Raw genomic sequence first — 26693 nt, 5'->3', positions numbered from 1 at the left:
CTCCTTTCCCGTATGAGGGGCAGACAGTGGCCCGTGGAACCACAGGAAGAACAGTTACCAGACAGAGCCGCCCTACCCGGCGTCTCCACAGCGACCTCTGCTGGGCAGAAGTGTAACCAAGCTGAAATTTGGGAACGAACACTCCCTCACACTGTGAAAGCTCAAGGTGGGTGTGGGCATTGTTAGGTAAAAACCATTTGGGGGCTACTTGTCTGCTTTTGGAGTCCTGAGTTGAAGTTCTTGTCTGCAGTTCCTTCAAGCAATGGAACTGCCACTGTCCTCTCCCATATGGAAATATTTAAAGAGAGCCTAAAGACCTTTGTTCAAGGTTTCATCCAACTGAGGGTGGACATTAAATCTGTTTAAGAGAAAAATGCATGAAAAGCATTCATCAAGCTCAGGGAGGTTTTCCTCTCTTTCTTCAATGCCTTTCTCCTTTTTCTTCCTATTCTACTTCTGTCCTCCCCTCTTCCTCATTATTAATCAGAAGCATATTTTTCAAACATATACTTTCTTTTTCTCATCAACATTATGGCCTAGAAAGTGTCAGACCCAGGTATCAGGGTGCTATTTTTAAATGCAAAGAACTAGTAAACACTGGCTCCTCCAGGCCTAATGATATGGGAATAGGGGGGATGGATGGGATATGCTCAGTCTTAAATGCCCACCTGCTGACACATGTCTCCTCTCCTGGAGTTGCTCTAATGTGATTTCATGCAGCCACAAACTCTTCAGTGCTCCTTAAAGTAAAAGAGATATTTAAATACCTGGTATTGTTCTTACTTTGACATCCGTGCGATTTGCATTGAACTACATGACTCAGTATCATAAAGTAAAAATAGGACTTAATCTCTTCCTTGCCTGTTCAGAAGGTGACTGCGTATGTGTGTTGTGTTCTGCACTGTAGAGTGAAAAGATAAATTATCTCATAAATTGAACTACCTGCTTATCCTGATTAGAGACTGTCACTTAACATCACATACAGGCAATGACATTATGTTTTTTTCATTCATACATGAGTCTCTGTCTTATAAAGCCTTTCTTCATGCTCATACATTATTACTTTCACTCAAGGTTAATCAAGAAGGTTTAATCCTTGTACTGAAGCCAAACAAATTAAATATCAGCGGATACAGGAAGATGTGGGTGGTATTTCTGTTCTTCTTGGGTTCAAAAAAAACAAAAAACAAAAACCCTTGGAGTTCTTAGGAGAGAAGGAAAGGCCCTGATGATTTGGTAACTCCTATGGATAGGGTTTCTGAGGAGGAGAGGCTCCTCAGAATTTTCCAGGAGGGCTGGTTGTATTGAAGAATCTGAGCATGCACTCACTGGTACACCTTCTGGGAGTGAGACTGAGGCCCTTGGGATCCCTAAATCCCCACACTAATGCAGCCGTTCTGGGAAAATCCCCCAAGTCCTTCATGCTTCTTCAGGCAGCCCAGCAGTCCCTAAGGAGTGGAGCTGTCCAAGGTTCTGGAGCACTGGCCTCAGCCCATGTAGAGAAAAAACAGTTTTAGGGCATAGAGTAGGAGCAAACTGTAAGGACCAAGAGCCTCTGTGAGGATTTCCCCACAACTGGTCACAGAATGGAACAAGAGAAAACATAGCTGTCGATGATCTACTGCATCACTTTGTTTTTTGTTGTTTTTTTTTTTTTAGTTCTACTGCATCACTTTGAATGAACCCAGCAGCAGTCCCTATTTAAAGAATTGCAAGCTAATAATAAGGGGAAACATTTCTGAGTCAGGCTCTTCACATGTAAGAATGTATTTAATTCTCAGAGTCCTATGAGGTGGGTGGTGTTGTTATTCCCACTTTCAAGATGAGCAAATGAAGCTGCTTCAAGAGGAAAGGGGTTTGCCCATGGTTATACAGATCAGAAGGGGCAACATTTATGTTCCAGTCTGGATGTCTTAAAACTCCAGAGACTCCTCTTTACCACTAGTCTTTTCCCTACTGCTATTGTAGAAGAAATATTGAAATATTGTCCTGTCCTCTAGGATATTCTAACCAAATTTTAGAAGAATTAAATTGGGGACCAATAATATTCAGACATAAATCACAAAGAGGATTTCAAACTGAGCAAGTGCATTGTCACATCCGTATTACATTTTATCCTGACAAAGGGCTCCTAACCCGAACTTGATTACCAAAGAAGGAGAAAGGTATATGACCCTCATGGCCAGTGGTGCAGAGTTTTCTTTCCAGCATGGAACTGTTTCACAGGAAGCCAAGCATGCAAGAAGAGAGAGAGAACCATGAGGATGCTGTTATTACTCAACAGAGTTCATATAGAGCTAAAGAAGTAGGGCTTATCTTTATCTGCTAGCATCCTGTTCCAGTGCTGAGAACACTTGGATATTGTTAAGAGGCTTCTTCCACCCATTCTCACTCTCAGATTTTTCACAGCAAACTTTCTAACACAAAAATGAATTTTTCACTGTTTCGAGCCTCACCTAATCTCAGGGAAACATCACATTTCTGCCCTCATGTCATCACAACCAATGTTCCACTTCCATATGTGGCTACAGGAGTCCTGAAGGTGGGCAGGTTTGGGGCTTGATAGGCTTCAAGCCACATATCCTCCAGGTGGCAATGCCAATTGCCCTGGTCTTGCAACACACATCCAGGAGGCCTGTGCCTGAGAGCTGCCCGTGTGGTTGCTGCAGGTTTGGGTGTCTAAAGAGAGGAGAGAGAAACAGGCTTGTGCTTTTTCTCCTCTCCCTAGAGTCAGTGTGCACAACACCCAGGTAGGGGGCCTGGTCTTTTAAGAAACTGTTTCACATCATGCTGGGTCTCCAAGCCATTCTGAGCAACTCCTTCCCCTTCTAGGTTGGGATTTTGCAGGGCTCTGACAGCTGTTATTGCTTTCCCCCAGGGCACTTGGAGGCCAAGGACCGGTTTCCCATCTGGGTCTGCTCTGACTCATATGACTGCAGACAGATTTGATTGTTTTCTTATTTAGAGTCATTAATTAACTCTCCTCAGCATCAGAACAGCATGTAATAAGAGGGAGACCATTTGCGGGGGTCTCTAGGCAGCCATGCCTATAGCTGAGCACCATCTCCTTGGCTAACAGGATCAGGAAATGGTTTCTAATCCTAGCTATTACCCTTCAGAATGCTTAGATTGTCAGGATTTTAGGCCAATATGAGAAAGGAAATAAGAGTATAATTAATTGCTAAGGCTGCTATAGTTACTCTAGCAAAAACTGAGAGGCCCAGGGGTCCCTCAGAGAACTGGATTTTCCTTCATTCAACAAGCATTTCTTGTGCCTGCAGCATGCCAGGCACAGAGCTGGGCACAGGGATCACATTACTCCAGCTTGGGATAAGCCCTGTCACACAAAAATTGTGCCTGGAAAGAGGAAACGGCTGCAGAAACCCTGGAAAGGGTGTGTGCAGTAAGCAGAAAGAGATTTTTAGAAATGGAAAGAACCAGTAATCATAAACCATCATCTTTCTCTCTCTTTCTTTTTTTTTTTTTGGCCACACATGCATGGCATGTGGAATCTTAGTTCCCCAACCAAGGATTGAACCCACATGCCCTGCATTGGGAGCATGAAGTCTTAACCACTGGACTGCTAGGGAAGTCCCCATCACCTCTCTTTCAACATGAGGAAAGAGGCTGAGGGAAGTTGAGGGTTGCCCTGGCCACATCCCCAGTTAGTTGTGAGAATTGAAACCCAGGTTTTATAACTCTTGAGGTATGTTCCCTGGGTTGGGAAGATCCCCTGGAGAAGGGAAAGGCTACCCACTCCAGTATTCTGGCCTGGAGAATTCCATGGACTGTGTAGTCCATGGGGTCGCAGAGTCAGACACGACTGAGCAACTTTTACTTTCTTTCAAGGTATGGTCTTTCTGCTGTCCCAAACAGCTGCTATGTATTATTACATTATCCAAAGGGCACATTTCCATTAGGGTAGCCTTTTATGATCCAATCCTCATGCAAAACCTAAATTTAAAGTTGAAATAGAAACAAATAGATGAAATAGGAAAAGGAGAATGCCTATTTATATCTGTGTTGTCCAGTATAATAGCCATATGTGGACTGAGCACTTGAGCTATGACTAGTCTGAATTGAGAGTGGTCTGAATTGAGACTAGTGCTTTAAGTATAAAATATACACCAGATTTTGGAAAGCTAGTATGAACAATATAAAATAGCTCAATAATGTTTTGGGTAAAATATAGTAACATTTTGGCTACATTAGGTTAAATAAATGATATTAAAATTAATTTCATTTGTTTCTTTTTACTTAGCTGCTGTTGTTATCAGAAGGGGTTCATAGAATCTTACAAGACAGAGGCAGGAGAAAGAGGAACAAACAATTTTCAGATAAATCAAGCAAGATTTACTACTAGTTAAAACATGATTGAAAACATTGGCAAGTATTATCTCATGAATTACCTTGATGTGGGCCCCATTTTCTTGCCAATAGGAATACTAGGGGAGAAAGAGAAAGACAAATACTATATATTTTTAACACATATATGTGGAATCTAGAAACATAGTACCAGTGTTCCTACAAGGGGGCAGCAAAGGAGACTCAGACATAAAGAGCAGACCTTTGAACTCACTGGGAGAAGGAGAGGGTGGGATGATTTGAGAAAACAGCACTGAAATATACACATTACCATACGTAAAACAGATAGCCAGTGGGAGTTTGATGCTGACACAAGGCACCCAAAGTCAGTGCTCTGTGACAACCTGAAGGGATGGGGTGACAAGCAAGGCGGGAGGGGGGTTAAGGAGAGGGGACACATGTATGCCTATTCATGTTGATGTACAGCAAAAACCATCACAATATTGTAAAGTAATTATCCTCCATTAAAAAGAATACTGGGGAAATATTTCAAGCCATTTACATAAGCATACGATGAATAGACAAATCAGCTAACTGAATTATGCACAGGGCTTGACCTTGGCTAATGAGTTGAGGAAGAGGATGATTAGAGGGTACATATAACAGATGACCGAAGAGCTCTAAATCTCTTGGACTCCAAGATTCCTCAAGGGAAATGAGAGCCTTGTGCTTTGGGAGAAAGATGCTGGACAGGAGTCAGACATATGCGAGGTCAAAGCTGCTCTGCCACCCATTGGCCTTGATCAGGACCTGGATTTTTAAGCACTCAAAAAATGATAGCTATGACTAACTGGGATTTCAGGTGTTCTATAACAGAAAAGTTTCTATTCAGAACATGCATGATTTTCTCTATAATGCTACTGCTTCACTCCTCATCTTTGCTTGGTCCCTGAGGAGGCTTAAAGGACAGTTTCATTTGATTGTGTCTACACCAAAACATTGGGTCTCAATAATGTGGGGCACACCTCACCATGTTTCTTGTTCTCATCTGTCCAATTAACTCACGTGAGGTTCTTTCTCTGGGATGGTGAGGCAAGCAGCAAAATGGGCATCATTCTGTCATATTTAAAGTTCTAACATTCTGATCTTGGTGTTTAGAGCACTTTACATTCAGTTTTACTTTAAAAATAAAGGGATGTAAATCCAGAAACCGTAGCCCCAGGAGAATGTGGCCGTGGTCCCTTTACTGCACAGTCCTGAGGGAGTACATCATTGCTATCCTTGACCATCTCTTTTCCAAACGTTTGCCTTCCAGATCAAAGAAATACGTGTTAAGCTCAGTGAAGACTTACGTTAACAGATGGTGTTGGAACCAAACTCCTTTCTATAGACTAGTCCCACAGGAAGTGCAAGAATACCTGGAGGTGTTTTAGAAGGAGAGAGACACAGTCAGAAATCCTGGATCAGTGCGGTAGGCAGGCTGAAGTGGAGAAGAGCCTGGAGGTGGGCTCATCCCTGGTTCTGTTGAGAGTCCCCTGACTTCCATGGACTTAAGTACCAGGGCTAGGTTCTTCAGGGATAGAGTCTGGTCTTGAAATGTATTTTCCTCATCCATTCACTTTTTTGTCCACTCAACAGATACATAGCTGGGGTGAGGAGATTTGAGAAACCTTGCTCTGGAGGAACCCAGGGTCTGGGTGGGGATAGAAGGGAGGCCCACATGAAGGGTAAACTGAGGAATAAGGGCTGACCTAACCACAGGAGGCCTATTAAGGTGGGTTGGCTATAGCAGTGCAAAAGCTGTGGATCTCAAGACAGACCTGACTCTGCATCTCAGCTCCATGACCAAATATGTGACCTTGGGCAAGTGCTTTAATCTTTCTGAGCTTCATTTTCATCATCTGGGGCAATGAAATCTACTTTTCCTGGGATGTTACAACCTTACATGGCAACATATAAGGAAAATTCTTAGGATAACGCTAACTCTCCTTTACTGAGTGGTTACAGCACATCAGGCATTGTGCTCAGCCCTTTAGACGCAGAAAAGAGCTCCTGTTATTATCCTTATTTTATAGCTGAGGAAAGCAATGCCCAGGAAGTTCCAGTAACTTGCCCAAGGTCACACAAGCAGTAAGAAGTGGGCAACCTGACTGCGGAGCCTCCCCTTAAGCAGTGTGATTACTGCCTCCCTGGTTCAAGGTCAGCAGAAACACAATAAGTTCTTTTGAAGGAGTACAGGGTGCTTTGTGGGTCAGCTTGAGGCGAGGTCTTCTGCTTGGTCTTCAAGGGTGGGGACAACATGGAGAAGCTCTGAAGGGTAAGTAGGGTGGGGAGGGCAGGCAGGGAAAAGCTGTGACTAAAGAAAAAGGGCTGGGGATGCTGGTGGTGTATTCTGGAGGCTCCGAAATGGAGAAGAGAGTTTCAGTAGGAAATGGATGTTTGGAAATAAGGGTTTAGAAGATCTATGGCTAACAAGTGTTGGCCAAAAAGAAGTTCATAGACAAAGGGTTGTAAAATCTGAAACTACCAATTTGGGGTATCTCACTGAAATGGGGCATTTTGTTGCAGTATGGAATGCACTCATCAAGCATGCCCAAAGCCAGAGCTTGTGGAGGGTGTGGCCAGACAGCACTTCATCCAGCATTCCTACCAGTGCTCTTTGCTTTTTAGAGGACATGCATGGACTTTTCTCTCATTCAGTCTTCACAAAAGCTCTAGGCAGGAGAAGGGTGGGAGGTCTGCTACAAGGATCACTGCCTGTGTCAAGTGAAAGGCAGCATGAGCTGCCAGGAAGCACACATTCCAACCAGAGCTGCAGTGCCCAAGTCCAGGCATAAAGCTAAGGAGGGCTTTTTCTGTGAAGGAGGAGGCAGAATGTTTGCCCCCTGGGCTGAGACCTTTTCTCTGGGCTCCAGGAGGCAGGTGGTATTATCCTTTGGTTCATGATTCTTCAATGACAGCCCTGAAGGGCTGTCTCCCAGAGTGGCTTCTGCGAGAGCCTGCGGTGGGGTCACTGTAAATCCCACAGCCCATTCTGGATGCAGCGCCTGTCAATCAGTAACCCGTCCCATGCAAAGAGCTTGTTTCACAAAAAGGGATTTTGGAGGGGACTTGCCATCTTGAAATTGTTCAGCTTATTCTCTGCAAACTGCGGGGACTAGACACCAGACCCCATTCTCCTTAGTCAGATGAGAAGGAAAATCTATCTTTTCTAATGGCTGCAGTCGCTGCTGACCACCAGATTTCTCTCCATGGCTACGCTTCTAATAACAATGGAAAACAAAGGCAGGAAGGGAGAGGGACATGGATGCGGCATTTCTTGCAAGAGGCACCTGCGGTTCTGTGAAGGATGAGAGGCAGTGGGGAGGTAATACTCACAGCTATGCAAGAGTCCCTTGATGAGTGGAGGGGGGGTTTTGATGTGCGAGATGATAGAAGATGAAAGAGATCATGGTACTGCGCTGCGTTTCCTCTGGAAAGTCACGTGAGTTCCAAATGCCCTCCACACTTCTGGAAGGATAAATCCACGGTTTGGCAAGGCCATGCAGATTTTGACAAGTTGTCCAGGGAGAAGTCCCTAGCGATTACAAACATAACACTAATGAGAAATGACAAACACTTGGTAATGGAATGTTAAGGGCTCATCTGGTCATTGACCCCAGTAATGATTAATGTGTGTCCACACACACTGAGTGTTACAGAGTGGAATGGTGACTTCTGAAGAATAACATCAAATTGAGAAGTCAGAATAATAATAAAAGCATGGATGTTTGGAATGGTTGGGTATCAGAAAGTAGACCTTACCTGATCATTCTGACCCCCAGGCTCTGACATGCCAATTCTTAGACATTCCCGGCACAGCACCTGCACCTACTCTGTGTTAAGCCCTGCACTAAGCATTGGAGAGATGGAAGTGAATGAGACACAGTCCCTGTCCTTAGGGGGTTAACTGAATCTAAAGCAGAACATGGAGTACAGAGTAGGAAATGTGAAAATGAACCCGGCTACTTTGGGTTGTTACTTATAAGTGCTGCCTCACCTGTAGCCCAGCTGCTGAGCCAAACCAGTATCTTAAAAATACCGCTAGCCAAATCAAAGCAGCCGGGATTCCAGCTATGGACCCTAGGGTAGCAGAGTGAAGGCAAAGGAGCCATAGGCTGATGTATTTCTGCATGCATTCAGCAAAAATTTTTTTCTTTACATGTCTCTTTTGAAAGACCCATTCTTAAGACCCTTTGCCTGCAATTAGAGCATGCTGCCACAAGGGGCACCATGAAGCAGTGTGGCCCAAGCAGCTATGCTCCTCACAGGCACAGTCATCTTAGCAGAGTTTTTCAGTTATTAACCTTCAGAGGAACATAATTTTAAATTAATTGATCATAGAAAGATTGCATATTTAATAGGGCCAAGAAATGGTTACCTGTTTATAGTGAGCAGACAGTGAATTCATCAATATTCATTAAACAAAATTCATGTTTGCCTACTGTGTATAAAACACAGCACAAAGTACTTTAGGTACTCACTCCTGTCAGGAGGCCAAACACAGATAATTCCTGTGCAGCTAGATAAACGGTATGATGGAGGGATGAGCAGAGAGCACTGGAAACACAGAAGAGGAATGACTATCACTGACAGCGGAAATCACACACACACACACACACACACACACTTGTTGGGTCTGGACACTAACACCTGAGTCAGAGGGTTTGCACCAACCCATATGAAAAAGAAAAGCAAATGTGTCAAAATATTTTTAAATACTGTAAAGAACTGGAATCAGCCTGTTGAGTGACCTTGGATATGTCGTCTACATCTCTGGACCTCAGTTTCCTCATCTGGTGTTTCAAGAGCTGGACAGTAGCCATTGTGACCATGTGAGTCTGGAGCAGCAGGGAGATTAGAGTGATGACCTTGACTCCAGTGGCCAGGCGTGGCTTTGTCCCTCCTTGGCACCTGCTTGTCTAGACCCTGATGATGCTACCTCTTGATTCTGGCTTGAATGTTCCAAGGCTTCCCAGAGGATCAACTGAGGTGCTAGTCCTAAAGAAACATGGTGTTTGTGAGGTGTCAGCCTCTCCTGTCTGATGGAGATGGTCTAGCTCTCCTGAGTAGTTATTGGCTCACCACCCTCCCCAGGAGCCAAGTTGGCCCTGTCAAAGCTCTGACCAGTGCAGGCACCCCCCGCTTTTCACCAGCTGGTCTTCTGACCTGTGGCCACTCTGAGGACAGCCTGGGTCCTGTCAGGCAGAGGATCCCTGGTGGTAGGATAGCCCCACCCTCGCCTCTCAGGTCCTACAGAAGATGAAGCCTTGTGATAATCATTTCACAACATATACATGTATCAAATCATCACATTGTTCACACACACACGTTAAAACCTACACATGTCACATGTGATTACTTCTCTACAAAGCTGGGAAAAGCAGAAAACAGACAACGATAAAGTCCAGCCTGTCCTGTCTCCCTCTGGAGACCTTCTTGGCCTTGGCAGACTGTCCCCCCAAGCAGCCCCACCTGCCTTTCCCAGGCCCCAACCCTCCCCCATCTGTGGCTATGGTACTGTCATCTCTGGAACTGGCATCTCTGTGGTAGAAGATACAGAGGAGCAACTTTCTTGCATAAATTTAAAAAATACCAGAGTGTTTAAATTCAAATAAGTCATTTAAAGCTGTTAATTACCCCACAGAGAGAATACCTGGGAGCAATACATAGGAGCAATACCTGGTTAAGGGAGAATACAAATCGAGGCCCTGAGAAATCCCTCACTGAAATTCTGTTTACAAGTCTTAAAAAGCACACCCACCCCTGCCCTACACACACACACACACACACACACACACACACACACAATATTTTTTGGCATGTGGAATCTTAGTTCCCCAGTCAGGGACTGAACCTGTGTCCCCTGCAATGGAAGCACTGAGTCTTAACCACTGAACTGCCAAGGAATTCCCAAAACAAGCATAATAATTTATGTGCCCACAACACTGTAAATCAACTATACTTCAATTTTAGGAAAAGAATATAAAAAAAAAATTATGTGCCTGAGAATTTTCACGCCGGAGACTGACAGGCCCTGAACCACCTGTCTAGGCCAGACCCTGACAGCTCCAGTCTGCCATTCCCCACCCACCCTCACTCTGGTCCCTCAGCCCTGGGACACTCTCTCTGCAGAGAGCTCACCCCTGCCAGCTGGGCCAGGTCTGCTCAGGCCACATATCTCAGCCAAAGGCCAACAGGCACTTCTTCCCGGGACTTCCACAGGCAGCAATAATGATAGTTCCTGCCTTCCCCCATCACCATCATCACACACCCCCACACCCCCACTCCCCACCCCCCACTGGCTAGAGCCTGGATGGTCCCTCCATCTTGCTGGAAGCATGGGGCACCTCCTCTGGAGTGAAGCTCCTGCCCAGCTATGCGGGAACTCCCTTCCCAGAGTGAGCAAACAAAGAAATCAACAGAGGGCCTTTCAGCCATTCTGCAGAGGGTGTCACGCCCAGAGACGCTAAGCTCCAGGCTGAGATAAGCAGAGCTGCTTACAAACCAAACACAGAGACAAATTAGGACCTTTGTTGGAGGCCATAGGATGCAGACCAGTGGAGTGAGAAACAAGATGTCTCCCTTCCAAATCACTGTAGAAGGTAAAAGAAAGCATCAGCTATGGCTCACAAAAGTCAGAAAATAAATGAAATGCAGAAAACACAAAACAAGATGACAGGAGGCCACCCGAAATGATTGGACAATAAATGAAAAGTCTTTCCCATTCCCTTGTTAGAAGACAAAGGCTCCCAGATTAAATTAATACAAGATACTCACCTAAAATAAAACGATTCCAGAGTAGGCAAAGCTATACCAGGTAAATGCAAACAAAAGAAAAAGCGTGAGAGGCTCTGTCAGACAAAGCACAATTTGAAGCAAAAAGCAGCATCAAGCAGGATAAAAAGGGTAATTTTATATTCATAGGAGCAATTGTGAAAGCATAAATGTTCTGAACATTTGTACACTTAGTATTTTAGCATCAAAATACTTGAGGCAAAAACCTGTAACCATTAGAAATACAAGATGAAGACAGTTGTGGGCATAAATTTACATACTACTCTCAGTAACTGACATCACTGACATCAGGTAACCAAAATATATATAACAGAAAGGAGGAATATAATGAAGATGATTGAATTGAAAGGTGGGTGCTGACCTTTGTAGCAGTATGAATGATGTTGGCCATGTTTTAAAAGACCAACCCTAGATTGATGCTTGTGGTATAAATGTTAAATTGTGTATAAATTTATATACATGGTATAATTATAATTACAATTAAAAAAAACTCTAAACCACTGAAAACCTGCAAGAGTCGCTGAAAGAAAATGTACCAAAACATTAATATGTGGTGTGTTCAGAAAGGGTGGAAATTAAGTATTTAAATTTTTTCTTTCCACTTTCTCTTCCAAATGTTCTTTAGTGATCATATCATATTCTATTGACTATGTAAAAACAAATGGAAAAAAACAAACTGTAAGATTCCTCCCCCCATCATAGGATTGGTAATTTCCAAGATTTGGGTACATTTTATTTTATTTTATTATTTTTTTAATTTGGGTAAATTTTAAAGAACAAAAGCAGCAAAGGGAGTCCCAGCTGGCTCAACACAGCCTGGGCCTCTTGGCCAGGGGCCCTCCTGCTCACTCCCTCTTTCAACCCTCTGCTTCTTTGCCCTGAGGCACTCTGTTTCCCCAGCTCAGCTGGAATCTCTTCTGTGCCCTTCAACCCTTCCGCCCTCTACTGGCAGCTCAAGCACAGTTGCCCCAAGACAGATCACAGTCTTCCCCCTCTGCCCACACCCCTGGTGACCACACCCACTCTTTTTATTCTAAAATTATTTACTTGGCAGTGCCAGGTCTTTGACCTTCTGTTGTAGCATGTGAGATCTAGTTGCCTCACCAGGGATTGAACCCAGGGCCCCCTGTCTTGGGGGCTCAGGGCGTTAGCCACAGGACAGCCAGGGGAGCCAAGTCCCCTCACCTATTCTTGTAGAGATGTGTAGCTCCCCTCCATGTGCCAAGGACTCCTAAATTCATCTCTAGCTCCAAATTCATCAAAGTTCCAAGTACATCAACCTGCAGACTGGATGTCACACTATACGTGGGAGTCAGGTGTGGTAGACATGCCTTCAGAGGAAACTGCCACTGAAGCCCCTCTGAACATATGACAATGCGGGGCAGGATTGACTGAGGGTGAAGCAATGTCCCAAGGGGTGGTCATGAGAGCATTTTATCATCCAATCAGATGTAGAAGGTATCATGACAGACTCAGAATAAATCATCAACATGAGCAAGGCCCATTTGAAAACAAAACCTATGGTTCTGATTTATAGGACTATGAATATGGTTGTTGCAGTAATCAAGAAAAACAACAGTCAAATTGTAAAACCTAGGTCCAGGCTCCCCTGCCCTTTGGGATGCTCACCTGGGGTCCCTCAAATTCCCTTCTGCTCACCACACACATCTAGCCACCAGTTCAGTGCACAGACCTTGATCTAGCACCAAGATTTGCTGGGCAGTGGTTTCTGGTCTGGCCTCCTAACTTTTCAAGACAGAGTAGAAAGTCTGTAAATAGCCTAGTCTTTAATCTACTGGCAAAGGGAGTGAGATGAGATCAGGTTGTGAGCCCACTGATGTGGTATGCTAATTTAAAGGTACAGTGTCTTTTGAAAATGACCAAAATAAACTTAAGTACTAATTCTAACCACACATGCTTATCAATTTCAGCTCTAAATACATACTCTCATGGGAAAGTAAATGACTTTAAGAGAGCTTTCTAAAATTGTTCCATATAATTTCTCTTGCATTCCTAGGTCTAGATTGCTATCCACTTACTGTTTTATTCTGAAAGGCAAAGATGCATGGGATCCCTCTTTAGAAAGGGGGTTAAATGAAATACTATGCAGCTACCTGGTTTGGAGAAGAGAAGTCATCTCTAGAGAATCATTTCATGTCTGACTCTTTGGGGGCCCATGGACTATAGCCTGCCGGGCTCCTCTGTCCATGGCAGAGGACAGGCAAGAATTCTTCCCAGGCAAGAATACTGGAGTGGGTTGCCATTCCCTTCTCCAGGGGATCTTCCCAATCCAGAGTTCAAACCCTTCTTCTGCATTGGCAGGTGGATTCTTTACCACTAGCACTACCCAAGAAGCCCTTTCTAATTCGCAAACTCTTCTTAATCATGAAAAGAATCATCTCTACCATAAAATACTGTTATAGAGTCATATTTGCTCATATAAAGTGCCTTGTACAGTGTCTGTCTTGAAGTAGGAGCTCTGTGAAAAGCAGTTACTATTCTCATATTAGTGGCTTGCAGCCTCCCTGCCCTAGCCCATGCACACGATGGAGGGGAGTCCCAGTTACCCCAGTTTCCCCAAATACAGCTCGACCTCCACTTCCTTTCCCTTCCTACTCCAGAACCATCAGTAGGCACATGACTGAAATGGAAGTGATGATAGGAAAAGCTCCTAGAATGTCTGCCTGTTTGTTTTTTAGGTATTGGGTTGGCTAAAATGTTTGTTCAGATGGTATGGAAAACCTGAACAAACATTTTGGCCAACCCAATATGATAGTTTCGAACTTTATTATCATCAGTAACAAATTGGTAGTGCTTCCCTGGTGGCTCAGTGGTGAAGAATCTGCCTGCCAGTGCAGGAGACACGGGTTTGATCCTTGATCCAGGAAGATCTCACATGCCATGGGCCAACTAAAACCATGTGCCGCAACTCCTGAGCCTGTGCTCTAGACCCCACAAGCCACAACTACTGAAGCCTGCATGCCTAGAGCCCATGCTCCACAGCAAGAGAAGCCACCGCAATGAGAAGCCCACACATTGCCACTAGAGAGTCCCTCCTGCTCGCTCCAACTAGAGAGAGCCCATGAGCAGCAATGAAGACCCAGCACAGTCAAAAATAAACAAACCTTAAAAAAAAAACCCAAAAAACTAGTTGTTTAAAAAAACAAAAACAACTCAGTAAGGATGCATCAATGTTTAAAAGATAAGTCGCAATTAGAGAATCTAGTGTCTCAGAACCAGCTAGAATATAACATTCCCTGGGGATCAGAAGCCCTAACATCCACCCCCCCCCCCCATCCATCCATCATGTGAGACCTGATGTTCTGTCTCCTTGCCCCAACCAGACTCTCAAGCCACTGGGTATCGAGGGCCACATTTCTTACTCCCCTAAACCTTGTTCTCTCCCCCGTGGCATGTTTCCTGGCCTTTAACTGACAATTAATAAATATTTCATGAATAAATGCATCTGAAATCTGGCCCCACTTTTGCATCTCCTTGCACTGGGACTGGCAAATGTGTGTTATGAGCCAAAATCAGGTCAGGTGACCTGGCTTCCAGCAATAATGTGCACAGAAGACAAGTGATTAAATAATGCATGTCTACCCACTCGACACGACATTCTGCAGCCAGTGGAAATGATGCTCTTGAAGACTTAAAGGCCACACAGAGTTGCATCTAACATTAACTGAATAAATAGACCATAAAGAGAATTCCCAGGTCCAGCCACCACACATATGGGTGCAGATTGAAGAGGGAAACCTAACAGAATTTGTTGCTCTGAGATAGGCCCAATTCCACATGACATATTTTCAAATTCTCTTCCATAATGTTTGGTTTTCATGCTGAACAGTAGGGGTGATAAGGGGGAAAGGCCCCCAAGGTTGGAAATTAGCCCAGGGCTAATGGCCAAACTCAGTGTGCGAACGCAAAATGAAAGCTAAGGAGCTGAACCAGGGAAAGGAGGGGTAAGCCAGTGTCCATTCAGGAGTGAAATGTAGACTTGACCCAAAATAGCTGTCATGTTCAGAGTCCGGATTAATCCTCCTCTTAGTTTATTGACATCTATGAAATTGATTCTCGCCACAGAATCACAACCCGTGGCCCTGGCATTGCAGTCGATAAAAAGCGTGACTGGGAAGGCAAAAGAAAGCAGCTGCTCCAAATATTTGCAGAGGGACACTATAGTGGGCTTTGCTGAGGTTTACGTGTTCTCTCTGGAAAAATGTTCTTGTGCATTCCCAGAAAGAAAAAGAAAGGGAGAGAGGGGAAGGGGAAAGTGGGAGATAGCATTATGTAGGTAGAGTAGCTGGCAGGGAGGGCAGGAGAGCAAGTATTGTCTCCTCTCACAATCACCCTGGAAGCCTGGCCCCACTTTAAATTCCTTTCCTCACTGCAGACCCAGAAATTACTCCCCCTCTCTTCAGGTGGGGGGCTATGTAGTAAAGAATCTGCCTCCTAAGCAGGAGACCTGGGTTTGATCCCTGGGTTGGGAAGATCCTCTGGAGAAGGAAATGGCTACCCACTCCAGTATTCTTGCCTAGAGAATTCCATGGACAGAGGAGCCTAGCGGGCTACAATCCATGGGGTCTCAAAAGAGTCAGACATAACTTAGAGACTAAACAACAACTTCAGATGGGCCTCACTGTTTGGTCCAGGAAGAGCTTCCTCCCTTGGTCCTCAAGTTCTTCATTTGGAAAAAGAACAGGGAAGGGCACAGCCCAAGGGGCTGGTAGAGACTCATGTTGACAAGGAGAACTGGGACAGGCCTGTGTCAGCCTTGAGCTACACAGCTCTGCCCATCCCCAGCCAGGCTGCAGTTGATCAGGCTTCACTGCAGGCCAGGAAGGAAGTGGCCATCACGTGAGCACCAAGCTCCCACTGAGAGCAGAAATGATGGTTCTCCTGGAATCAGTGTTGTAGCCCTGAGGCCCAGCATCCCCCAACCCAGTCAGAGCCTTCCCAGGAAATCCAGTGGGGCACCAAGGTTGCCAGGACAGTCAGAGTTCCCTGGTCCCCAGACACAGAGGCTGGTGGAGTTTTTAGAACAACCATGCTCCAGGACAGAGCATGAACCTGCCTGCATGTGGTTCTGATTGGTTGGTACCTGGCTCTGTAAGTGAAAGTGCAAGTGTTAGTTCGACTCTTTGTGACCCTAAGGAACCCATCAGTCTCCTGTGTCCATGGGATTCTCGAAGTAAGAATACTGGAGTGGGTTGCCATTTCCTCCTCCAGAGGATCTTCCCAACCCAGAGATCGAACCTGGGTCTCTCACACTGCAGGCAGTCTTTACCATCTGAGCCCCTATTACACTAAGCTTCACCCCAAAAATGCAGGGTCTGGCACGCACATTGGACTGAACCTACTACGTCCAGTAGTAAAGCAGACAGCCTTGGCTTTGCCACACAGGAGCCCAGATTTCCAGTAACACAGCTCTTAGCTTCCTTATACCCTAGCCTCGGGGCACCTGGTGGGCCAGGATCAACTCCAGATCCATAACCCTACAGGAGCCTAGACCCTCACCCATGTCTGCCTCATCTTCAGCACCTGTTGTGCAGCCATCACAGAGGGGTCACCTCCCATGGGGCAGCCAAGTTTGGGCACATCACTGAGGCTCCCCTGGCTGGAGCAGGCTAGCCTGCTCTGACTGTCCACTGGGATTTCTGACCTCACTGTAGTTTCCAGAATCAAGAGCCTGACTGATCACGGCCTGCTCTGGGTGATTTGTACATAGCACCGTGGCCACCTGTGTCCTCCTCTGACCCTCTCCAGCCCCTAGTCCAGGCTCACGCACAGATGGAAGGTTCCAGGGTGTGGGAACCTCAGGGAGGTCTTGTAAACTTCCCAAGTACACTGCTGCTTCTCCTCCTCCCATAATCGGAACAGGAAAGGAGCTGGATGTCCCAGGTCTCAGCATCACACCCTGGGCCCTTCACTCCCTGTGACTAGTCCCACGGTCAACTTCCTGCCCTTTTCAGTCCAGGCGTCCAGGCTCAAGGCAGCATGAGGAAAAAGGGTAATTCCATCCCAGCCCTTGAAAGCCCACAGCAAGGACGCCCCTCTGGAGCAAGTTGCTCAGGCCTTCTGGCATTTCACGACTACCCCCACATCTGCAGGGTGCAGCAGGAGCGGGCGGAGGGCCATATTCAGCTTGCCAAAGCAAAAGCGGGGCGGCCGAGGCAGCCCACAAGGCTGTCCTATTCAGTGTTGCCTCTGATGCCTTGTCAGGGATCTGCCCGAGTCTTTCTGATCACAGGCGGTTTATTGCCCTCGGCCTCCGATATTTTTTCCCACGGGCAATGCTTGGGCAAAGCTTCTAGGGCAATGTTCACAGAAGCAAAGGGCCTTTGAGTTAGCAAATCACAGGCCATCAGCCCGCTGTAAGTGGAGCCAAGTGAGTTTGTCTCCACGGTGATGTTTATTTTCCAGCCCCCAGGATGAGGCACAGGCTGCTTGGATGCTCCAAAGCAAACAAAGGAAAAGGATGTGGACAGAGGTGCACACAGCTCACAGGAAGTCTAGGGCACCTGGCAGAGGGACAGGAAGCTGCTTCCCCTCGGGGCAGAACCACTAGCTGACACTGAGAAGACTTCTTTCCTTCGCATTCATGCGGCTTTAGCTCAGAGAACAAGGGACCGGGTCCTCGGGTGAACTCATCTGATACCTGCCTCCACTCTCCAAGCCCCTCCTCTCGCCTCTACCTGCCCACTCCTCCCTCCCTCCTTTCCGTGATTTAATGTCTCAGCTCCCACGTCTAGAGGTGACTGCAGAGGCCTCACCCACTGAGGCCCGAGCTCACGGCATGCCAGCTTGGGCCCCAGCCATTTTCAATTCCCTGTCCTGTCCTATGACCCAAATGCATGAGTTGCACAGATCCCGACCTAGCGTCATCCTGCTGGTTTCTGCCCACAGCCCTCGGTGACTATTAGTCCAGCACAGTAGCCACTAGCCACATACGGCTATTTAACTTAAGTTAAAAACTCAGGGGACTTCTCTGGTGGTACAGTGGGTAAGAATCCATGTGCCAATGTAAGGCACACAGGTTTGATCTCTGGTCTGAGAGGATTCCACAGGCCACAGAGCAACTAAGCCCATGTGCCACAACTACTGAACCCACGCCCTAGATCCCGCCAGCCACAACTATTGAAACCTGTGCCGCCAGAGCCCGTGCTCCACAACAAGAGAGGCCACCGCAATGAGAATCCCGCGCACCGCAACACAGAGGAACCTCTGTTCACAGCAACTAGAGAAAGCCCATGTGCAGCAACAAAGACCCAGGGCAACCAAAAATAAATAAATGAATGGATTTTTTTAAAATTCAGTTTTTCAGTCACATTTCACATTCCCTATAGCCATGCGTGGCTATTGGCTGCTGAGGTGGATAGCCCAGACACAGAACACTTGCATCATCACAGAAAGCTCTATCGGACAGTGCTGCCCAGGGCCTCAGGATATCTTTAGGGCCTCTTTCACTGAATGTGTTCCCAGTGCTTCCCAGCTCTTCCCTGCCACCTGCAAATCTGACAACCAGAGAGAAGTAGACCATCTTATTGGAATCAGACAGACTGAGCTTAAATCTCTGAAACTTGGGAGCTGAGCGACTGTCAGTATCTATGAAATGGTAAAAATCATCGACCTAAGCAGATTGATGGGAGGATTGAATGAGCATGTTTAAAGCACCTGGCAGAGAGAAGTTCTCAGATGTATTGTTGTTGTTAATAAGGCGGCGAGCACCATGGGGCTGAGGCCCAAGTCTGGCTGGTGGATGCAAACACGGGCACAGCCACAGCTGGGAAGCAGGGCCGTGACAGGAAGAGTCTCGAGGAGAGGAGATCTGTTTCTCAGCCTCTGGGGGATATTTCTATGTGGGGTGCTATTTCCTCATCAGACTGATTTTATATCAGTTGTTAGGAGCTTTTCATTGTTGCATGTTTTCTGAAGGCTATCTCTTCCTCGGACACTCAGCAGCTGCCACTGGAAATGCCATCAGTGAGTCACTTCTGTGAGAGTCACGGTGAGCTGCTGGGTCAGCTGGCAGTCAGCTTGAGGCGGCCATGGAGAAAGCCAGAGGAACTTCCTGGTCTGATCAAGAACTGCTTATCAGTTTGACCTTGGCCAACCTGCCCAGTGGTTCCTCTTTTCCCAGCGCCCTCCCCATGTTGACAGGGTTGTCATAGACCAAATGAGGTTATTGAGTCAACATTCATTTCCTTGTGGGTGTACCTGTGTCTGGCCCCCCTGGAACCTGGTTCTGCATGAAACTAGACACTCAGGACACATGTTGCCTGAATGGCTGATCATAGAAAAATCCTGTTTAGAACTATGCTCTGCACTTTGCAAAAATGGGGCAGGATGATTAGTGCAATAGATAAGAGATCCTAAAATAGAGCCTCTTTTATTTTTAACTTTATTCTACTCTCTGAACTCTAAAGATTTTCCTTAGAAAAATCCAGTCCATGGTCAGTACCAGGGGTCCCCATTCTTTTTTTGGTCAAACCCACCCCCTTAGCACTCCTCTGGGCACCCCCAAATGCCAGGTTCTGTGCTGCAGGTACATCATCAAGCTCAGGGACCCACATGCAGCTGCCTTCTTTGCAGCATAAGACAAGAGAGGAGGGGCTGGCACCCCCAAGTGTGTCCCTTCTGGGTTGTGTGCATTGCCCTCACTCGGCAGGGCTGCCTGTTTTCTGAATCCCTGCCACTGGGCACTAGCCGGGGGTGGGCCTGGTCCAAACATCTTGTTTAGTATCCACCAGCCTCCCAGCATACAGGAAGTCTTCTCACAGCTCCAATAATCCAAAGAGTTTAGGATCTGCTGCTTCCCACAGGGCCTCCAGCTTCCTGCCACTGTCCTCCCAGCCTTTTGTTATGCCTTCTTCCCATCCTAGATCTGCTCCAGTGGCCAGATCTCTCGCTTCTTAGGGGCCCCTCATTGTCCCCCTGGCATTCAGCTGAGTTTCCTCTCATTCCTGTCATGTCCCCCAGATCCAAAGGTTCTTTTAGGGGATGAGGAAGCTGGTCCCCATCCCTCCCCGCTGGGGGAAACCCAGCCACTGGCTCCTCACATGGAGTCTTTGAACCTTGTGGCTGGAAGAGACCCTATTGGCCTGCAGGGCTCCTGCCTATAATACATCGGCCCCAAGCATCATTGTTGTTGTTCAGTTGCTAAGTAGTGTACGACTCTGTGACCCCACTGGCTGCAGCACTCCAGGCTTCCATCTTTCACTATATCCCAGAGTTTGCTCAAACTCATGTCCACTGAGTTGGTGATGCCATCCAACCATCTCATCCTGTGTCATCCCCTTCTCCTCCTGCCCTCAACCTTTCCCAGCATCAGGGTCTTTTCCAGTGAATCAGCTCTTCGCATCAGGTGGCCAAAGTACTGAAGCTTCAGCATCAGTCCTTCCAATGAATAGTCACGATTGATTTCCTTTAGGATTGGCTGATTTAATCTTCTTGCAGCCCAAGGGACTTTGAAGAGCCTTCTCCAGCACCACAGTTTGAAAGCATCAATTCTTTGGTGCTCAGCCTTCTTTATGGTCCACCTCTCATATCCATACACAAAGCATCCAACTTCTTTTCAATAGAGGAGGTCCCCCTCATCAGTTCCAGCCTTGACTGCAGGCCACCTCTAGTGACATCCATGAGGATTATCTTTTTGTTCCATGTGCTGAGAATCTACAACCAAGAGTCTAAAGCCAGAATTTCTGATTCTGGCCCTTCTAAGCCTATTATTGTCTGATGATGTGTGGGTGGTATGCCATGATGGACAGCATTCTATTGGTTGAGGCCCAGGCCTCTCTTCCACCCTGTCTTGTGAGATTTCTGTACCTTTTACTGGGGACTATTTCTTTAAGGATTTCTTCTCATTTATAATAGAGTCACCAGGGCCACAGTTTTGCAGGAGAAATACATAGCATCTATTGAGCTTTTGGGTACCTGGCACAGTGCTAAAACATTCTATAAGAATTTTCTCGTTTCTTCCTCTCAACCATCTTATAGACGAGAGAACTGGGTTCAGAAGTGAAGTCACTTTACCCAGTCATGGTGCACTCGGGTCCAACCTGACTTCCGTGATGCCACATCCCCCTGGCACCCACCACCAGTGCTCTCCACATAGTGTCCAGGAGTTACAAGGGTCTCCAGAGAGGCCTACTCCCATGCAGCCCCCCTGACACCACATGGAAGGGTGAGCAAAGTGGGCAGTAGAGCAGGGCTGGTGCCCTGGGGGGAAGGTGCAGGATTCAAAGCCCCCAGACACCATCTGCAGGACGGTGATACTATGTCATGTACACACAGGGTCTCCCCAGTGGTGCAAGGACATGGCAGCGCTCCTGGCCAAAGAGAGGGATCAGAGGAGACCGTCGTCCCAGTGGCAGGACGGGAGGGTGGTGATCACCCCCTGGCCCTGGGCACCAACCTGCCGTGCTTCTGTGTGTGCTGGCCCAGCGTCTCCCCACCACCTCAAACCCACACCCGAATCCCTGAAGGGTGAAGCCAGGGTCCTGCAGGGGTTTCCTCTGATGGAGCAAAGGGAAGGGACAGTGAGGAAGGCAACATCTGGAGAAGGTGGAACCAGATTGTCTGATTTTGTGCAGGAAGGGCCTGCCTGAGCAGGAGTGCTCCCCAGTCCCTGGTCACCTTGACCTCTTACCCTCATGCTTTTGGCCACGTCCACCCCAGTGTGGGCTGCCCCACCCTCTACTGAGGCCTCTAGATGGTCCCTCTTTCCAACGCCACTGAACAGCAGCCTCCACTCAGGCCCTGCTGGGCTCCAGGGCCGCCCACGCCAGCCTCCATGACTTGCTGCATCTGTCAGCCTGTTCCTCCATGCTGAGGGCTCCCCAAGGCCTGGAACAGGGCCAAGCTCAGAAATACCTGATAGCGGGTAAACAGTGGGGTGGGCCAAGGCCCTCCGTCCAGGCCTGAAGCAGAGGTATCCCAGGACAAGCTTGGAGCCTGGCCAGGTGCGGTCACAGAGCAGGCCTGAACAGGATGTTCTTCAAGCTCCCTGCTGTGTCATAAGGAGGCCAAGGGGAGACCAGAAAAGCTCAGTCAAGATTCTGGTTCTGAGGACTTCCATGAGGTCCCGTGGCTAAGACTCCACACTCCCAGTACAGGGGGCCCAGGCTCAATCCCTGCTCAGGAACTAGATCTCACATGCCACAACTAAAGATCCCGCATGCTGCAACCAATGCCTGATGCAAATAAATTAAAAAAAAAAAAAAAAAATCCTGGCTCTGACAACTACCTTAACCCAAACATATCACCTCTCTGAGCCTCGGTTTCCTCAACTGCAAAATGGGACAATACCAGTTCCAGCCTCAGAGGCTGTGAAGATCAATGAACTCTTAACTTTGCAAACAACCACAAAGCCCCCCCAGGACAGTGTGAATGTGATCAATCATAACCAAAGCCCTATAAACTATATGCATAATGGTAAAAGAAACTTCCTTGTCAAGGAGAATCTAACACTTTAAGCTGGAAAGTGGCCTCAGAAATCCTAACTGTAACCCCCTCACTTTGATGAAGAACCAGTATGGCTCCACCCAGGCGCTCCCAGCTCTGCCTCCTCCCTCTGTGGCAGATTAGCCCACAGGAGGCAGAGATTCACTCTTCTTTCCCTGGAGGTTAAACTGAGGGGAAGCAATCTGCCTTCATCTCAGATCTGAGCCTCAGGGGACATTGCCCCCCATTTCTCTGCAGATCCTTGGCATCATCCACCTATGGCAGAAACCCCCAGTAACAACCAGAATGCTTCCCCACTGCTTCTCCCCTTGCCGGGCACTTCAAACCGCTGGGGCTCATACTTCTGTGACAACAGCAAAATTCTCATTTTCCTCTTCCGAGCACCTTCCTATCTTGTGTCGCCCACACTCTTCTGGCCCATTTCCAGGGGGCTCATCCCTCTGTCTTGCCCAGGTCCCAGCTCAAATGAGGGCCAGGCCTGACACCCATGGCTTCCCCTATTCTGGGCAGGGAAAGAGGTTGATTGTGATTTTGTGTCGGCCTAGGTAGAATCCAGACAAACCTCTTCTCTTGCCCACATTAAACGATACCTCCTACTGGGAACTTCTGATGTAGTTGGACGATGCTGAGGAATTTATTATCTCACAGTTTCAGAGGTCAGAAGCCTGAGATAAGCTTCTCTGGGCTCAAATCAGTGTCAGCTGTTTGCCACTCCTTCTGGAAGCTCCAGGGGAGAATCCATTTCCTTGCTTTTCCTAACTTCTAGGGACTGCCTATATTCCTTGGCTCATGGCGCCCTCCTCCATCTTTAAAATACATCACTTCTGCTTTTATCTGCCTGTTTCCTCTTACAAGGACTGTTGTAATTACATTGGGCCCCCTGGATAATGCAGGATAATCTCTCCAGGTGAAAATCCTTGACTTAATCACATCTGCAGAGTTCCCTCTACCACATAAAGTAACACAGTCACGGGTTTCAGGGATGAGGGCGTGAACACACTTCAGGGGCCACCACTCAGCCCAGGCAGGCAGGTCACTCAACCCCTGGGCCTTGGTTTCATCAGCCAAGTGGGGAACAAATGCCCACCCCTAGATTCACGTGAGTCAACTCAGAGGTGGCCTGGCATGTCCACGGCCCAGGAGTGGAGGCTGAGCGCTCAGTGCCGGGCCTCAATCCCTGGCTGAGCCAGAAAGGATCGTGTCTGGGAGGTGGGAGGTGACAGCGAGGGTTTTGGGTCTGGTTGTTCGCTCTGACATGACTTCACGGGGAAGCTGGGGGAGCCCATCTGCACTAACAAGGCCAAGTTGGCCACAAGTTTCCTGAGCCCAGTGCTAGACACGGAGGGCATAACTGCCCAGTGGAGTGGGTCTGACAGCCCAGAGGGTCATCTAGGGATCCTCCTCCTTTCTCATGCTGCCTCCAGGGAGTCACGAAGTCCTGTCAATCTCCTCTCTATTGACATGAACACACTGCTATATTTAAAACGGATAATCAACAAGGACCTACTGTATAGCACAGGGAACTCTGTTCAGTGTTATGTGGTAGCCCGGATGGGAAGGGAGTCTGGGGTACGATGGATACGTGTATATGTATGGCTGAGTCTTTCTCCTGTCCACCTGAAACTTTCACTGTTAACCGGTTATAGTCCATTACAAAATAAAAAGTTAAAAATCTCCTCGCTAAACTCCTCTCAGGCTCCTTCCCTCCATTGACACGGCCCACTAGAGTCCCATCCCTGCTCCCCTGGCTCATCACCACGGCCTCCTCTTGGCCCCACGGCCTCTGGCCTCCCCCTCCCTCACCGCCCACACGTATCTCCCTGAACTGTCATCTCAAAGCATAAATCTGACCCTGCCCCTCCCTTTTGTGGTTCCCCCACATCCTTGGGTAGAAGCCCAAGCTTTCTACCCTGAGTTATGTGGTCTCTTCCCACCTCCCCACCAGCTCCGGACGTCAGAGCCACAGTAGGCAGGCGGCAGACGTGTGAGGGTAGAACCGGGAGTGGAGGGTGGGGGACGCTGCAAAGGTGGTGCAGGGGCCAGCCTGACCCGAAGGTCCCACGTACAGGCACAGTGGGTTTTGACATGCTGGAAGGTACCAGCTGTGGGCTACACCGGCTCCCCTCTAACTGAGGTGGGCTGGGGGTGGGCACCAGGTAGCGCCCAGCCATGGAGCTCTTGGCCTGGACCTAACTCAAATGGGAAATGGCTTCTGAGTACTGGCTATTATTCTGAAGTCTGGAAGAACAATCAGGAAGTCTTTTCTCTACAAATGATTCTGGTCAAACCCCAGGGATGAAGAATGCCCACTGGGGCCTGGCCAGGCTGAAGGCCAGGGCTTGCTGGGGGAGAGACTTGGTGTCTTCTTGCATCAGCTAAAGACATAGAAAGTGAATCCAGGGCCCCCGCATACCTGAGCCGCAGCCATGAAGCTTAATTAATGCTTGCAAAGTACTTGGAGGCCTTGGCTGAGAGGCCTCCCGTGAATGCAGAATGTCCTTATTAATCACCGCCGCAGCGCCAAGTGGGATGGCCAGGGGGGCAGCTGCCTCCACGCACAGAACAATGGACGCAGCAGAGCAGTTAAATTGTGATTCTGAAGAGCGGTCCTGATCAGCTAGCTCAAAAGCAGCTCAGCCAGGGGAGGCAGGCCTGTGTGGGCACCGCTTAACTCACCTGGCCGTTATCTCCATGCATTAAGTAGAAGCAGTAGAACCTCCTATCTGGCTGGCAGGGATCACGGTGAAGCGCCGCTTATCATCCCGGTAACCAGGCTGTACGGCTTTGCAAGGGTGAGACCAGCTCCGTGCCAGGCTGGGTATCTTTGGGCAAGTCCATCAACCTCTCTGAGCCTCAGTTTCCTTATCTATAAGGAGTGATAATGATAATAATAATAATAATATCTTCTCCCTTATAGGATTGTGAGATTCAAATGATACAGTACATGAAAAGGCCTCGTGCCTACAGCAATGATATCAATAAAATAAGAATAGCCATAGCTGGTAAGGATGCTATCACGTGTCAGGCACCCATCTAAACACATCCCATAATTAGGCACTGAGTTCCATTTTATAGATGAGGGAGCCTGACACAAAGAAGTCAAGTGACCTACAGTTTCCCACGGCCGGTGAGAGGTGGAGCTGGCCTTCGGACCCAAGCAGTCTGGCTCCAAAGTCTGTTCTCTCTCTGACGCTCTGCTGCTGCCTTTATCACTGTTGTCATTATCCTTGTTTGAGGAATAAGGCTGTGTGCTTCATCACCACCACCACCACCATCATCATCATTACTTGGGGTAAATGCACCAGCCAGTGCTTGGAAACTGGACCCTGAGGCATCTGCTATGTCGAGCACAGGGGAGAGTCCCTGGTCATCTCTGACCCTCTATCTTCCATGGGAAGGGAAGAAACTTATTGAGACGGAGGTGAAGTATGTGGGTTTTCTCACTCATCAAAATTCTGGAGGTGCAAGGAAATGTGTAGGTAACAGGTTTTTAAGGGAAAAAGTCCGTAGATGCTAAAGGAGACTGAAAATGAAGCCCTGCCCCACCTGCTTCCTCAGGCTGTGCACCGAGGGGGCAGACAAGGGGGCTGCCTGTGCGTGATAGAGCAGGAGTCCCTGGTTCCCCAGGCATCGACTGTCCCTCTGCACTGACTGACCCCAGAAAGGAAGGCTCTTGAAGCCTGACCTGAAGGGTCGTCAACCCTCAGCCTCTCCCCCTCTCACCAGTGGCCGTAGCAGCTCAGCAGCAGCTCCTCCCAGATTCACCTGGCCCCTCTCAAGCCAGCCTCAGGGCTGTGACCTGCTACCCCTCACCCTTCCAGGAGTAAATGCCCAGCCAGGTCCCAGCTTCCCCCTACTTCTTTGCTCTTCTCCCCGCTCCTGAGGCCCGCTCCTACAAAAAGACCAACCAGGGCTTCCTCTGTGCCCACCCACTCTCCATCCTGCCCTTGAGCCCCATCCTCAGCATCCTGCCCTCACACCATCCCCCTGTCCTCCCTAAGAGGATGCACCCCGGAGGCCTGTCCTAGACCTGCCTGCGGGTGGTTCCTGCTCCATACGCCTCACCCCCAAGAAAAACTAGCATC

At 47.9% G+C, this 26693-nt stretch overlaps 1 protein-coding gene and 1 long non-coding RNA gene across 2 annotated transcripts in view; one reads left to right on the top strand and one right to left on the bottom strand.

Annotated features, from left to right (window-relative positions):
- Window positions 1-26693, top strand: part of SMPD3 (sphingomyelin phosphodiesterase 3) — an 83682-nt gene that overhangs the window by 2604 nt on the left and 54385 nt on the right. The window lies entirely within an intron of this gene.
- LOC133050664 (uncharacterized) lies at window positions 4416-25457 on the bottom strand. Its single transcript, XR_009691657.1, has 4 exons — window positions 25285-25457; window positions 7684-7882; window positions 5658-5723; window positions 4416-4445 (listed from the first exon to the last, which is right to left on the bottom strand). It is a non-coding gene; the product is annotated as an uncharacterized LOC133050664 (long non-coding RNA).

The sequence above is a fragment of the Dama dama genome, chromosome 4 (genome assembly GCF_033118175.1).
Source record: "Dama dama isolate Ldn47 chromosome 4, ASM3311817v1, whole genome shotgun sequence".
Taxonomy (NCBI): Eukaryota; Metazoa; Chordata; class Mammalia; order Artiodactyla; family Cervidae; genus Dama; species Dama dama.
The sequence above is the reverse complement of the archived record's forward strand: the minus strand, read 5'-3'. Positions and strand labels throughout refer to the sequence as shown.